Source organism: Prenolepis imparis, unplaced genomic scaffold (genome assembly GCF_030444845.1).
Source record: "Prenolepis imparis isolate NDT839.2.m4 unplaced genomic scaffold, iyPreImpa1.0 SCAF_11, whole genome shotgun sequence".
NCBI classification, from domain to species: domain Eukaryota; kingdom Metazoa; phylum Arthropoda; class Insecta; order Hymenoptera; family Formicidae; genus Prenolepis; species Prenolepis imparis.
In genome coordinates, this window is record NW_028141169.1 from 8,270,193 (window position 1) to 8,286,393 (window position 16,201).

The 16,201-nt window shown below is 41.0% G+C and overlaps 1 protein-coding gene across 12 annotated transcripts in view; it reads left to right on the plus strand.

The window, feature by feature from the left end:
* Positions 1–16,201, plus strand: part of LOC145943055 (uncharacterized) — a 300,469-nt gene that overhangs the window by 136,710 nt on the left and 147,558 nt on the right. The gene's annotated exons all lie outside the window — the stretch shown is intronic.

Genomic DNA, 16,201 nt, shown 5'->3' on the forward strand with positions numbered 1-16,201 from the left:
AAATCATGGGCTTTAAAAAGCGTCACGCTCCTCGAAGCTCTCCAATTTATCGCGGTTTTCGCCCCTTCGCTCGATCTTTCTTCGCGATCGAGGCCAGCAAAAATATGAACGCGACACATTAATTATTTCGCTTTCGTGCACCGCTTTGGATTTTCCTATTCTGCCCATTGTCGCGTATAGTTTTTTTTACCTACTTCTTTTCTCATTTATTTAATATCTCTAGAACGTGAAAAAATTACCCTTATTATGCTAACGAAGTGAGAGTCGGTGGTTCTCACATTATCATGGATATGTATAGATAGTGCATACGTATGTACATGTAGAATGCAGAGCGCGTATTATCGCTAGAATTCGAAAGAAGTTAAATATAATGCCGTTATACAGTCATATGTAAAAAGTATAATTTTTTTATGTGTGTATGTATAATTTTATTCTTTTCTTACGTAACTAAATATTCTTTTCTGTGCTTGTTAAATTTAAAGTTCAAGTTATTTACATATGCGTGTTTTTATATTGGTTACACTATTACGACATAAAAATGTTATAAATATTAAATCGCGGAATCTTACGCAATGAATTTAAGCATTAGAACTACATTTCTACAATATTTTTCTTTTATTATCCCGTTTGAATGTGTTGAGTCTATAGAAGCATTCTGAGTCTAATATTATGACGTAGTGCACTCACTTTATGTTCATACATACATGTACATTAGCGTACTTCTTACATGTGTGTATAAACCTTGCAGAAATATTAATAAGGAAGCGGGTCAAGGAAATATTGCAGCTTATGGCCCAACCGTCGTTCATTCAACCTGAACTTTCTTGTCACTTGCGTTGCAAAAGAATATCCATCAATGGTCTCGAAATTAAACTATAAAAAAAACAGCGCTAAGTACAGCCAACTTGCGTCGCAATCATCCACCGAGAATTGTTTTACTTGCTCTAGTTGTACGAAAAGTTTCACCTTCGCAGTTAGAATTGATTTAAGATTAGATGACGGATTAAAAAAAAAATATTTATAACGTAACAACATCTTATATTGAAATTCTTCTACTGATAAATATTAAGATATCAGTATACAGAGTTTACTGTCGCGCTTTTCTATGCACTCTACATCTATTATTGTGTATTTTCTTCGAGAAACAGAATCTTGCAGTCGCAAACTTTGGTCGAACGCGCTTTTATCAATACTAGGAAACGCACGACTCTCGACGTTCGATCGTCACTCAGGCGAATCGGCACGAGAGTCTGACGAAAGACGAGGGTCAGAGGTTGCGGAGCATTGGGGCGTGTCGCGAGTCTTTCTCTCCGCTCGCTCCTTCGTTCCCTTCAACGACGACGTCGATGACGATCGTTCGGAAAATTAGCTACAAATGTGTGTTATTTTGTAGAAGCGGGTAGGAACGGCGCGCTACGGGGGCGCATACGCCCGACATCCATTATGCACGCGGTCCCTGTAGAGGCTGCCGGCCGGCCGACGCTTGTTTCGCACGCGCTTTTTCCCACGTGCTTGTAAGCCACGTAGCCCGGTCGCGGGCTATGCCTTTACCTAGCTAACATACGTCTACGAATGTCTACGTGGTATGTGGAGGATGCGGGGTGTCTTTATATACGTCTATTCTGTCACCTTTATACCAGGCTTGACGCAGCCGATTCTAGTCTTGGCCACGTGGCTCTCGTAAAGACGGACGTAGATCTGCGTCGTCGCACACCGAGCTCATACTTGTCGCCGTATATCGCGATCAGTGTATTTTAAACCTTGGCACGCTTTGTTTTGGCTTACGTGTTCGACAATTTTTGCGCTTCATTCGTCCGCGATTGACTTATGTGTTTTTCAAGTGCTAAAGAAAGAGAGTCTCAAAAAGGTTTCTTTATTAGTGTTTACGGTGATTAGAACGTGGGCGTTTCTTGACTATACATTGTAGTTACAGTGAGTTTAATTGTAATTGAAAATGTGTTAAATTTCCTGATAATACTACTCGGACTATATGATTGAGACGATTTTAGAAAATCAGAGACAGTTGAATTTTATTGCATCTCATTATTCCCAGTGTTTCGTTGTACTTAATTTCGTACTATCGCGATGTAAGTATTAAGGAATATTTGGAAATATATGTATTATCTATTAATTTAAAAAATTTGAAGAAAGTCCGACTAATTGTCAATTAAAGAATTTGAGGCACAGCAACATAATAAACAAATGACCGAAAAATATATAACGACTTACTACTAATACATGATTAAACGCACATTAGAACGATTGATTTCAACATATATAATCGGACTTGTATATAAATATATACGTACATACGAAGCAAGTTCTCGCACGGTTCGAGCGCCTTATTGTTAGCGTGCTGCTGCTCCAAGACCTGCAATTAATTTTGTATTTTGTTGCTGCGCACCAAGTTCGCGGACATTTAAAAGGGCTTCATGTCTCGCTCTTTCCATTCGTGCACACGTCGGTCGGTCTCGCGAGGGGAGCCCTGAAAAAAATGGGAAAATATGGCGCGACGCTCGACGGTGTGATATCGTGTCGTTTCGAGTGGCGGTCGCATGCCAACCGGAGAATTACCGTCGAGTGGCTAGAGTTACCGTCAGGAGAGAGAACATGTATAGAGCCTGACGCGTTCGCATGACGGATGTCGATTCGATAGCTCGATTTCACCTGGCTCGCAATTCCGATGCCACTCCGACGCCCCCGAGAAATTTTACACCGATCGATCGCGATTATCCTTTCCTCGCTGGCCGTCGGAAATTCAGTGCAAATCAATGACAGAATCCCCGGATATTTTAATTCGATTCAATCGTCTAGGATATCTTTAAAGCGAGAGAGGATCGATGACAATTAATATATGTTTTGTTTAATTTATATACTCGCGATAACGCAATATCTTTTATTTTTAATTTTTCTACTGCTAGTGAGGTTCATGCAGAGACTTAATTATATTCGTACAATTTTTCGTAACGTTTCCGAAAGAAACAGATGTACATATGACGCAAGTGCGTAACATAATATAAAGCTCAGTGATAATTGATCAGCGGAGAAAATGGAAGGTTTAAACCACTTTTAAACCGCGGTTGCCCAGCACGAACGATGCAATATTCATTAAAATAAAAGCAGAAACGCTATTATTATGACGATTATATGCGTTTTCGCGGGCGCCCTTCGCAGGTAAGACGGCGTAATTCTTTTGCGTGAACGCCGGCAAGATAGGGTTACTCTGTCCTGCGCGTGGAATCGCAAGCTTGCATGGTCATTATAAAGCCATTAATCATATAAATAGGGCGAAGGAGGCAGGACCGTGGAGGGTGGTACCCGTGGTTTGAGTGAGAGGACGGTCAAGTCGAGTGAATTATCGATAACGCAGACCTTCGAGTTTCCTGCAGCGAGACCGACGATACGCTCGTGCCTATCAATTAATCGATCTGCGTGTGCACCCTTGCTCGTCCTTGGAAAACCTTCGTCATGCACTACTTATGTTTCGGTTTTTGTTTCTGAAAACGTGCTGCTCGATGGTATATGTATATCGTTTGGACTGAAAATGTAGAATTATTATTTGCCGATTTAACTAAACCTCATGTGCGATTCATTAAAATAATTAATCATATTGCACGTATGACGTTATAGTGCGAAATTAAAACTTAAAATTCGATTAAAAAAATAATCTTAGATTTTTTATGCGAGCAATTAGATATTAAAGTTAGAATTAAATTAGGAATATCACGCAAATTCGAGTTTTTCAAGTTTCGGATATCTTTTTATGTTGCTTAAACGCACGTCTATCATCAGAAATATTTGGGAATGCACGACTGTATTACGGGAATATAAGGTGAATCATTAAGTTAGTGACGTGGACTCTCTTCTTCGGCGTTATACGAAGATGCTCTTACTCTCAGACGATTCTTAGATGGGGGATGAGGAGCGCTGCGGCGAAAATCGTGGGCTGGAGCGGGGATTACTCATCCGACCGAAAGGAGATTCCACTAAGCTTTCAGATTTTACCCTCTTAGCCGACCAAGGATTATAAAACGCAAATACGTCCCGTGATTAGTGAGGATAAAGTAAACATCGGCCCTCCGTCGCGGCTGTTGCTCGTGCGAAATACTTTGGAGAAAGCGACGACGTTACGACAAAGTCAAAGGAAACAGCGCGACATCCTTAACAATTCTTGATTTACACCTGAAAATATGAATATAAGAATCCCGCGCATGTATATTAATCGTTACGATTAGCATAAGAAGTTCAAGCTGGACTCAAACAAGGGGAGAGTTTGATGTGACAATTTTTAATATTTTTTCAAATATTAGCAGGCGTTGAAAATTTATTTGTTCTTTAATAAAATGTTTGCCGGAGAAGCATTGGAAATTATATATACTTAGGCAGAATGTCGGAAAATTAAAGAACAATTTAAGATACTTGCCGCATACCATCCATCTACGTCTCTGTATGATATGATCGATTATTTTTCCCATCTGTGTGTCATTTTTTAATGGATCGAGAGGATCCAGAGACCTCGAGAGATTATCGATATCTTAGATATTCGTATTGAAGACATAGCGGACCGAGCGGGACCGAGTCCGAAATTCGATATAATTTCGAGGGTAATTTCGAGATAGCCACTTTACGCGGATAAACTGTGGGAAGATAGAACTTTAGAGCGCGGGGAAGCCTCAAGCATCCTACGGAAGTCTGGCTCTAATTAAGCGGCCCCTACCCCTGCCACGGCTCCTTCACTCATCATCTTTCATCTCGCTCTGCTTGCCCGACCGTCATGCTCTTCGGCTCCTCAGCATCCTCGCCGAAGTCTGAGGTGAAAGTAAGCATCCGTCCCGCGTGTTATCATATTCCTGATTGTTATGTCTTCGCTGACGATATCCTACTGCTCTCGTGTTTTCTCTCTCCGCCTCTCCTATTTCATCTACCTCTCGCAAATCACGTTTTCTCTCTCTGTCTTCCTATTTTTCTCTTGAATTATTCGGCTCAATAATTTCCACTCTGCAACGGTTTTTCTCTCGATCTCTTTCTACGTATCCGCTTCGTTCTCGCTTCTTCATGGCTGCCTGGCAATACAAGAGAGTACAAGTTCCTAATTAAATTCCACTCTTTTCTAGCGAACCTTTTTTTAGGTTTTCTCAACCGCACCTTAATTGCGCGGGAATCGAGATGGCTGTTGCCCTCATCAGCCACTCGGCACCGATCCTCCGGTCGCGTCTTCCTTTTCTCTCTATCTCTTCTGCCTCCTGTAGTCTGCTCTCTTAATTGGCGCATAATTATGTAAACAATTCCGACGTCGCGCTTCCCGACTCCGACGCTTAGCCACGAAGTTAGAGCCACCCCTGTTCTCCAATGCTGCAAGTCTCAAAATTATCTCGAAATAAAGTTCCAAACATAATTCAAGTATATCAGAAGACGAATTTATATAAACCTTAAAAATAGATCAATATCAGCGGGATATATCATCAATTTGATTGTCGTATACCTAGCAGTATTAATTAATTAAAAATAAAAGTAATTACATGAGTAATGTGCGTATAAATAAAATGGAAATTTAACTACAAGGATAATTCGTAACTTGTAATAAGGTGTTATATTGTGGGAACTTATTACAGTGATAATCTGCAACATATGACAATTAATGCGATTAATATATTATCGGCAATATTTATTAATTTTCGTTCAATTTTTATTTTCTTTTAAGAACGCATGTCATTGTATGCATTCTTGAAAAAAAAATGAAAATTGAATGAAAATTGATAATATGATGCTTAATAGTTTATAATGTTAACTATTTATTGTTAATATTCAATGGCAATATAACGATAGAAAGAATTGTCTCCTTAATCATACTGATATTTTACGAGTTTATCGCTCTCGCGACGGAAGACTGCGGATTAACAAAAATCCAGCGGAGCAACGATCTATTTACGGCGGATCGGGGGTTGGTTGAGCAAGAGGCGGATGGTTCGGCAGAGTAGGCGGGTGGGAAGGGGGGGGGGAGGGTGAGCCGTGCTTGCGGCAACATTATCTAAAATTCAAGCTGTAATTACTTTGCTGGGCGGCGCTCCGCTTGATTTATAGTCATCGCGCGATGCAGCTGCGTGGGTGTAAGTAATTAAAAATGTACCATCGCGTGGAACGGCACCCTCCCCCACCCTCGTAGGAAGACGGTTTAGAGCGGGAATCCCGAGGAGGTGTGGGAATTAGGGGTTGCTGCTTTTCTCAAATTCCGTGTATCGTATCGCGCAATGAAAATAATCGATCGAGAATTTTGGCTATGATTTTCCTATCAGTGTTAGAGCGGGAAGCAAAGAAGATACTATATATACTCAAGGTTCACGTTAATGCGATATAACGTTATATATTTATATAGGCATTAATTTTACGAAACGCTACTTGCACTATTTGCTCGAGTTGCTGTTATATGTATATGATACGAGGAGAATAATAATTTATTTTCTGTGGAAAACTAAAAATTCGTAAGAATCTATTATACTTCTCTATCGTTTAATTTTTCTTTTTATTATCTTAAAAATAGAACAATTTTTGTTGTTTTGTAAATAGAAACAAGAATTCTTTTATGCAAGAAACTTGTTCATCTGACTTTAAACGTGAATATAAAATAATTCTGTAGCATTCTTTTATATTCATAAATGTATATTGTTTTTTAACATAATGCTCTCGCTCTAAAGTATCGATAAAAATAATAAATTATTTCTTTCGCTTTTATATTACGTACAAAAAATCAGATAACACTTCACGACTACGTTATAGACTGGTATGGAATTGAATCTCGAGCTTGAATGGCTGCTTGCCAGAAATCGACCGCAACCAGCAGCTTGCACTCATGTAATCATATTTTTCAAAATGCAAGCGCGATTACCATTTCTTCTGCAATCGGTAACAATTAAATATCCGGATACGGTGACGATCCGGTCAATTTGGTCGGAGACCAAAGACAGTCATGGCGGTTTAGTTGGCACAGTCTCCAGGTTAATTGGCCATTCATGGTTAATTTAGTCCGGCGTAAGCCCAGACTGCGGACGATGGAAACGACCCTTTCGACCCCTCGGAAAACTGACTCGTCGATTTCGTATTCGTCTCGTGATGGACTAGATGAGTCCCATCAATCGTTGGTACCGATTCCATTTCGGGATCTTTCCCCCGCGAGTTTCTCAACTATCGCGGTTGCACTTGCTGACTCAAGAACGACCCGCGGATGCGCTCGCGGCGCGTATTAATTAGCCGGAGTCTACTAACGAGTGCGCGAATAAACGGTTCGTGACCGGGAGAGAGGGGTGGATAGGACGGGGGATGAAGGGGCGGTGGCGCGGCAGACTTGCGAATCGTAACAGTTGTTACGATGATAGCGGCTGCGAACGAGGTAAGAGGGTGGAATGCAGATTGGAGAAAAACGTTACCCGGGGGCCGACGAAGGAAACGCGGGGTCGGGCGCGGTTTTCGATTCGAAAGTTCGGTACTTTCGTGCTCGTGTGCGTTCCGCCGCGCGATCTGTTTTCGCGGGTAATTAAGAGAGCTCTAACGAATGGCCGCGTTTTTAACGACTGCTGCGCTGCGCGCGCTTCCGCCGAGCTCTATGTATTTTCCACCGGGAAACTTTCCCTCGGGATAATTTGCACGGGAGATATTTGTGCATCACACTGAGTTATATCAATGTCTTGAATTACAGCGGCATTATTCTGTGATTTAATTGAGGTAAAATGAATGAACGCAATATATATAGAACAAGGTTTGCATGTGAAACGCTTATATTAATGATATTAAGTTACTAATGTCGCGCGACAACAGTGACTATTATCTCTTCAAATGTCAATTGAAAAATTTTGACATATAAATTAGAAATAATTTTTGTTTTCATCCCTTTAATTTTTCCCTTTAATGTACAAAAGAAGGAAGTACCACAGTTGATGAATAATGTGCGAAACACCGCGATAACTCCTCGAAATTCGAATTTGAATCCGCAATGGTTGGTTGGGGAGAAGAGGAAAGGGAGAGGATTGTTCGCTTTGGCGACATAGAATTCAAGAATACCTCGGGGAGATTACTAATGCGGGCTAACTACGGCCAGGACCTCTAAGACGATGTCTGAGGATCTCCCAAGGAAACTTCCAGTCGTTATTGCATTCTCGTATGAGGGTGGTTGCGAGATAGGGCGAGAAAGAGGGAGGAGTTAGACAGTAGAGTGTACGTGGTGTTCGCGTTACCTATAACCTATTCCGGACGCGTCAGCGCATGAATGAACTTCTCCCAGCGGTTGCTTATCCACTTTCGTACGTGTTCCTCTAAACGCGACCTGCGACGGACTCGCGCAGCCGTCTTCCAAGTTATTACTTCGTCGGCGAATCCGCGATTCCGTGGACTGCATGCTCGCCCATTCTACATCTACTCTTCTATAGGTCGTCGGTTGGAAGACGAGCTTCCGGGACTTTGAATCGACAGAGGCAACTTGGTTGCTTCACCGAGAATGTAGTTGAAATCTATGCATTCGTAAGTTGGCGAAGACACGAAATTTAGAAGTATCGGACGCACTAAGCATATCATTATCACGATGAAGATAGTCTCCCGATAACAATTTATTAAATTTTATTGGAAATTCAAAAATATAGTTTATATGTATTTTTATATACAAACACGTGGCTTAAATTTACGAGTAATTATACTATAAATTCATTTTAGAGGATTTATAATGCTGTGCGAGAAACACAAATATTTTATTTATTGCTAAATTTTAACATGATGCTTACATTGAAAATGCAATCTATAATTAATTAATCGGAGAAAGCCATTAAGGCTTGAAAAAAAAACTCGTTAAAGTTAATAATTAATAATATCAATTAAAGTATCGATATCGACTTGAGCGCTTTAACATTTATAATTATATCACGATTCTGGGCGCGCTATGATGTTTGTTACTGTTTGTGCTTGCGTAACGCGAACTAACTTAATCATTTATATTGCTTGAGTCAGAGTGGTCAGAGCGTAATTCGGGTTAATGATTGGATGGTCAGGCAAGCCGAGTCTATCCTTATGCGAGGTCTTGCGCGTGTCTGACCAGGTCTAAAATCGGAATGGGACAGGCGACCCCAGACGCCGCAATTCACACATTGAATGCCATCCGGATCCTCGGCGTCTATACCTACTTCTAGACCCTCGTCCATGGTTTCCTCGTCGGCCACGTTATCTCGTATCGGGAGGAGAGGGTTGGTTAGGTTGGGGGGGAACCACTTTGGTAATCTTCGAGTTTACAAGACGCAAACAGCTTAGGTGGTAACGCACCGATAAGATCTGAGTTTCTCCTTTCCCGATATACTACTGATAGCCGTCGTTAGGCCGCGGTTAGGACTTCAGCAAACCTCTATAGAGCCCGCCCTTTGGCCCAGTCCGTCCGATGTTTTGCTATCTGGCATCTTATGTACCTTTGTCAGTGATAAGAAATCTCCAGATTCAATACTAAGCTTACGCTTCAGACTTTCGTGTTCTAGGAGAAGTTTGACAACATCTAATAGCGACGATTTAAGAGAGCATGTGTACAGTTTTTGTCTACGGTCAGAACTTTATTTAAAAAATTTTTGATTAGTCATATATAGGCATGCATACAAATAAAAATTAAATGTGTTTTAATTGTTTTAAATTTAACAGAGAAATATTTTCTTGGAAAAAATTTTTCTGCAATTAATTGCATTGTATAATGGCTGATTTTCTTGAGACTATAGAGTATAAACACGCTTCTGCAAGTAGCTCAGCCATTTCACAGATCTTTGTTTCTAGACCTATCTTCGATAGTTTTTGTGACTATCTTTGATAGTCTTTTTGCTATTCTTCAACGTTTTTAAAGAATGTTTTTAAAAAAGCTTTCAAAAAAATTTCAGTCTAATTACCAATGTGATATGTTTTTATAAAATTATATTTTTGTACTTCACATAAGTTCTAAATTTTTTTTTCATAATTTAATATTTTGTTAATACTACATATAAATGCCTTCTCAACGATAGTTTAATTATTTGTTCTAAATAGGATTTATAAGGATTTACATTTTTAAAGATAATCGTATCGCGCATGTAATTCGCCTTAATCGTCGAGACAAGCTTACTAAACCACGTAACGTTGCGGGCTTTGAGTTTAATATATGCCGTAAGCCGCAAGAAACCTTCTCGGTATGTCTCGCGGCGTGTGCGAGAATTTATCCCACGATGGTGTTCTTTTTCCCATTACCAAATGCAAATATGGGTCTAATTTTAATTTTACGTGTATTAAAATCCGGAATCTCTTGGTTACCCAGCTGACGGAGGAGGAAGAGAAGAAGAAGAAGAAGAAGAAGAAGCTCGTCTTCAGGATAAGAAAGGCGGATCGCGCAGGGTTGCTACGAGGAGTGGGACGGGGGGTTTCCGTTGGGATTAGTTGGAAAGCGATTTCATCCTCGTGGGTGGTTGCAGCGAAGAAAATGTTCCTTCTCTCCACTCTCGCCTCGCTTTGGTGGAAAGCCGGGTGAAAACCAAAGCGCGAAATTAGAATACAAACCCATCAGTGGCGGTGTTGGTAATGTTAGGAACTCTCGTGAGGAGAAGTATAGGGGAAACGAGAGAAGGAGAGAGGAGAGGGAGAGAAAGAGAGGAATCAAATCGAGACAACAGACAGATTTCGAAGGAAGCCGCGCTTTCGACGAGACTCTAATTTACATACGCTCCATAAGATAGCATAAGAGAATCCGCACCGTTCTCCCGGAAAATACTGTAATTGGTTAAATTGTTCGCGACGGAAAACACGAATAGTGAGATGTATGTGTTATTGAAATTGATTCTTTTGTGCCTCTCTTTCTCTCTGTTTTTTTATTTTAATTTCGCAATTAAAATAAGTATAGATATATACTCCAGATGATCTGAAAAAATTCTACATGTAGTAGAAAGGGAAGTCAAGTTAATTTACCGTGTGGTCATTGTAACTCACGTTGAACTAGCAAGTCTTCCTGGTGCTAATGGACGTTTATTGCGACGGCTGTGTTCGCTCGACCGGTGGTCCGGGAGCCAGGTGGGCGGACAAAGAAGCCCGATCCTCTGGCCATCGAGGGTAGGTTCAGACGGAAAGTTTCCACGAGCTTGGAAGCCTAGACCGACCGACGGAAACTTTGGTCCACGATGGTTGCTTGGTTAGCTGGAAACTCGGTGAAGCCCAGTCAGCGTCCTGGTGGACCGCGTTCCCTCCGTAGCCGAGCTACACATCGTCGACGGCGTTACGTGGACGCGATTCTCTTCCTTGTTCTCGCCTCTCTCGCCAGTGTCGACTATAATTACCGCAGTGACCGCTTTTGTCCGATTCGAATCATCGGGGTTTCCTTCGTTCGATTATTTCAACGTTCCTCGACGCCTTTGTCGAACTCTATAAACGTAACTCCCTGCCGATTACAGTCACCGCGAATGAGAGGAAAATTTCTAGGCCAAACGCGAACTTGGAACAAGAGTTTTCTTCCAAGAAATCGAAACTGATAACGGAAGTTACTGGCTGTGGAAACATTTTGTTGCAATGAATCTATCGAAATTTTAAACTGAATTTATTGTTAAAATTTTATTATATTGTTTAACATTAATAAGCAAAATTATGCACAATTAAATATAATAAAAACTTAATTTTTTTCGTATTAGATATACACTTACATATATTTTATAATGTACTTTTAACATATAGATCTCTCTTTCTCAAGATGATTGATGATAATTTCAGGCTATAAAATTAATTTGCGTTAAATGCTAAGATTTTCTATATTATCATTGAATATATATTTTTGTATGATTTTTAAAAGAACGATTATTTCATAAAGTGATTCCTTTCCATTTTCGTTGATTCTCACATATGAAGTTTTATCGGATCTGACATACTGCAAAATATGCGAAATATCCCGCGAGCACGGTGTTACGCGCAGCATAAAGTATGCATCTAGAAATATATTTCAGAGGAAACGGCTTTCTTCCCTCCAGTTTACCGAATAGACCGGGGGTATGAGATAATAGTCGCTTACCCCGTAAATATCCTTCTATGCGTATATGGGTTTGTATCTTATAAATAAAATAGCGACTCTTAAAAAATAGGGGAGTATTATTAACTCGCATTAGAGGGTGGTCCTTCACTGACAGCACAAGGTGCTTGGTTGCTCTTCTTCGCCTCCTTCCTTTACTATTCTATCGAGGGGTCGGGGTCACGTCGAAGACGCAGCTGATGCCTTGGCACCGCAAGTTCATAAAATAATCCTCCGCCGCGGCGCAACGGATTAAGAAAATGGAGAGACATTGCGTGCGAGTGAAAAAAAAGAAAAACGCTTGCACTGAGAAAAGACGGCAGAGCACCGGCAGCCTTCGTAATCTAGCGATACGGTTCAGAAGTTCCAACACGTAATCTCCATTATTTAGTTTAGTTGAATCGTTTAGAGAAATTTAAATTATTATCTAAAATTTTGTTAATCGAAGGAAATTCAGATGATATATCTTGTATATTTATTTCAAATTTTTTTAAAAATGTTTTTGAAGAAAGATTATCGTAAATGTATTTTAAAATTCAATATTTCACTTCAACGTTACAAAAATCTTTATCATTGCGTACATATGTTTAATTCTTGAAATTATTTATTCTCCTATACAAGCATTTATTTTTCAAATAATTTATGCGTGCAAGGATATATACTGTACTAAGTATATATACGTAGAAATACGGCGAACATAGGGATTGCTTGGTTCAATAAGTGACGATAGCGGCAGGAAGGGACGTTCTTCCTTTCTAGACTTTAGCGACTGCCGAGATATTCCGTCGTTGGATCTCTGAAGTCGTGATGCTGCGTGATATGATCTTTTAATGGTCGCTTTGTGGCTCGATTCATCGAGATCTAAGAAGACTGGCGCGGTTGGCTTGCGCAAGCTTCTCTACCTTGTCGTCTTTGTCGTGCAAGCGCCAGAAACGTGACTCCTTCCCTTTACATGATGTCCTCTCCCTCGCTCCTTGATCTTAACCTCATCCCTCTCCCTCTCTCGTTAACGAAGCGAGAGGACCGGTAGACCGTCCGACCGACCGGCGGCTGTGTCGGTGCTTAATTTTCCCCTCGTAATTACGCGGGTAGAGTGCGCAAGACGAAGACCAAGTATTGTACGAAGGAGGGTGCAGGCCGTGGGGACTGGTTCGTATATCCGACGTAGCTACATGCCTACCCGATGTGTAGAACTCCTGTCGAATCTCCTCCGGTGCAGAGTAACACGCGACAAATTTTAAAGACGATTATTGCTTCCTCGGTGCTCAGATTTTTTTATGCAAGGAAATCCCATCTTCTTCGAGAAGCGATATAAAATTTAAGAGAAGTAAAAATGTGCCATAAAAATTAAGTTAAAAAATATATTATACATTTAATATATTTTTTTATATAGAAAATAGAAATGGTTAGGAATGATATTTGTAGTTTGCAACTAAAATTTAATCGGTAAATCGGTGAGACGTACAAAGGTGAATCCGCGTGTATTTATATGGTGCGACAATCTTAGCCATGGCGACTACAAGGAAGGAAAGCAGACTAGCAGCCCAAGCTCGGGCTAGGCGGTCGCATGAATTGGCTATTAGTAGTTCGAAACAGTATGCTCTAATGGCGACCTGTTGGCCTTTGCCCGCGTCGTTGGATTCACCCACACCCGTTCTCTTGCTCGTCCTTCATTAGTGCGAGGCCTTGTCTGACAGAGCGCGACGGCGAATAGCACTGAGGCTGAGTTTAAAAGCCATCTTTAGTTTGACGAAATGGACAAAGTGTTCGACTCTGGAACTATTACCGGAAAATTGCTATCTTTGATGGCTCCATTGTCGTCGATGATGACGCCGAGTTTTGAATTCGAATCTGTATTATATAAGTTGTCAAGTGTTTCTTGACCAATCGCGTTTATCGCTTAATCGGAGTAGAGAAAGGATACGAAGAGACAGAGAGAGCGCTGCCTTTCATTTGTTGCAAATTTCTTTATCCGACGCGAATGCAGTTTCTTCTACGCGACGCTGCGAATTCCTCGAATTGTTTGTGCTACTTCAGCTATTTTTGCAGACTGACGCGAGACGTTAACCAGAGCGGAAGAATCTTTTTAAAAGAATGCAGGCAGAGAGCAGTAATACAATCCCACCCACGAGTTAAGAAAAGACAGGACGGGAGGTTGAGGATTTTCTCAAAGGGTTCCGTTCACTCGTTCGCCCTTTGTTTCGTGATGCCAGCTTCGTAGCGGCGAAGCTATTGACTCGTTCTGCCCGGTATTTCCCTCTTTTCTTTGATTTTCCCTTTGTAGGAAGACACGCGGAGACTCGATAATGGCGTTGAAATATTACACGGCGAATCCGTTCTCTGCGTGATTCGAATTCCGCTTATGCGATTCTTCTAATATAGATTTTAGCAAATAGGTGCGAGAAATTATGACATTTATATGATAATTATATCATTAAATCGCTTAACAAAGTGCGCGATTTAAATCTCTTTACGTTATTCTAAAATTTATAATATTTCTTTGTATAAAATGGCCTATAAAAGACAAATTAAGTAAAGTGCTCGGTACGTTTGTACCTCTATAAGATAATAGGCTCAAGCATGTATGTATAGTTATCATGTATTGTATTGATATCTCTCTTGGCATATAGCTATTTCTCTATTTCTTTAGATCAATGTTTCGTAAATGATGTCGCTTGAGAATGACGTGGAATTTTACTGCTGACGTTTCACGGACTTGCATCGGTCATTTTCCGTGAAGAGCGATCGGTCGTCGCGGATTTTCATTCGCGCGATATTTCCTCGGCGAATCTCATTTACGCAAATTTCCCAAGTCATATAGGATTTCGCGAGGGGATGAAAGCATTTTGTTGCTCTTTCTTGCTCTCTCTCTCTCTCTCTCTCTCTTTTTCTCCCTTTCCCTCCTTATACTCGCAGTCGTTACTCCGATAGAATCCAAAATCCTAGCGTTTCCACCGCCCTGCCGTGAGTCTGGCACTCCTTAAATCGAAGCGATGTCTAAGAGATCCCTGCAGCGCCGCCCTACAGAGCTCCCTACGCCACCTCGGGGACGCTCGGCACGGAGTCTTTACAATACGTCCTCGGCACAGCCAGCTACCCTTTCTCTTAACGTCCAAAGTTTTCAAAGTACGACGTTCAATGGGGGCCGTCGTATATATGGCTATCACCCCTTAACGTCCCGCACGCCCTTCGCCTCGTCCGCTCGTCTGTTTTCCCTGCCTTCGTATTTCCTCCTTCTTTTTCCTCGTCGTCCTGCGCCTCGACCTACCGAAGCTCATGCTCCGAAAAGTGCCGGAATCGTACCCCGAGAATTGGCTGTGCGCGGAGACCAAAACAACTTTATGGGAGCGTAATGGTCCCGAAAAATTTCATTTGTCCGTACAGTGTGACGTATGACGATCATCATACGTGACAGTCCGAGAACAGTGGAGATCGCACTTTTGAAATCTTATCTTTCTCGTCGATGTTTCTCTACCGCTGATCAAATTAATTTCTTTTTCCTTGCGAGATAATTCGTGGTGATTTTTATCAAGGTTTGCTCGAATGCAACTATTGCAATAACGTGTCATACGTTCTATAATTTGTGTCTATATATTTTTATTCTTCTTTGTTATCTGCTCATCTCATAAAGAATAATAACATGTAATTAATATTTGTGTTTCTCGTTTTGCGTTCTCGTAAGATTCTTTAAGCAAAAAAACACTTTTGTCGACGAAACGACGTAGGAACTCTTATAGAAATTCGCAGAATGCGAGTCTTCTGGCAGTCCAAGAAGGACTTGCATGATATGGCTACGCAGAGATACGACGAGACGGGTCTTCCCTTCCTCGTTGGGTGGCTGGCCGTCCTTTGTTGACGGCCTCCACGGAAACAGTCGCCAGGAAGCGAGCTAGCGCAACGAAGAGGACGCCCACAACCGTGACGTCATACACCACTGACTTCATCTCGTTATGTTACGTTCCTCGACGAGACGTCGGATGCAGGAAGCCTACCATTTCTCTCTATATTTCTCTCTCTTCTCTATCTCTTTGCCCTATCTCTTCCGTCTTCTCTCACATCGCACGTGTCTTTATCATTACTGTTGGATACTTGTATTATTATTTTACCTATTTATACACACAACTTAATTCAATTATTCAATAATAAATTTAATTTTGACTTTGCGTGATAAAA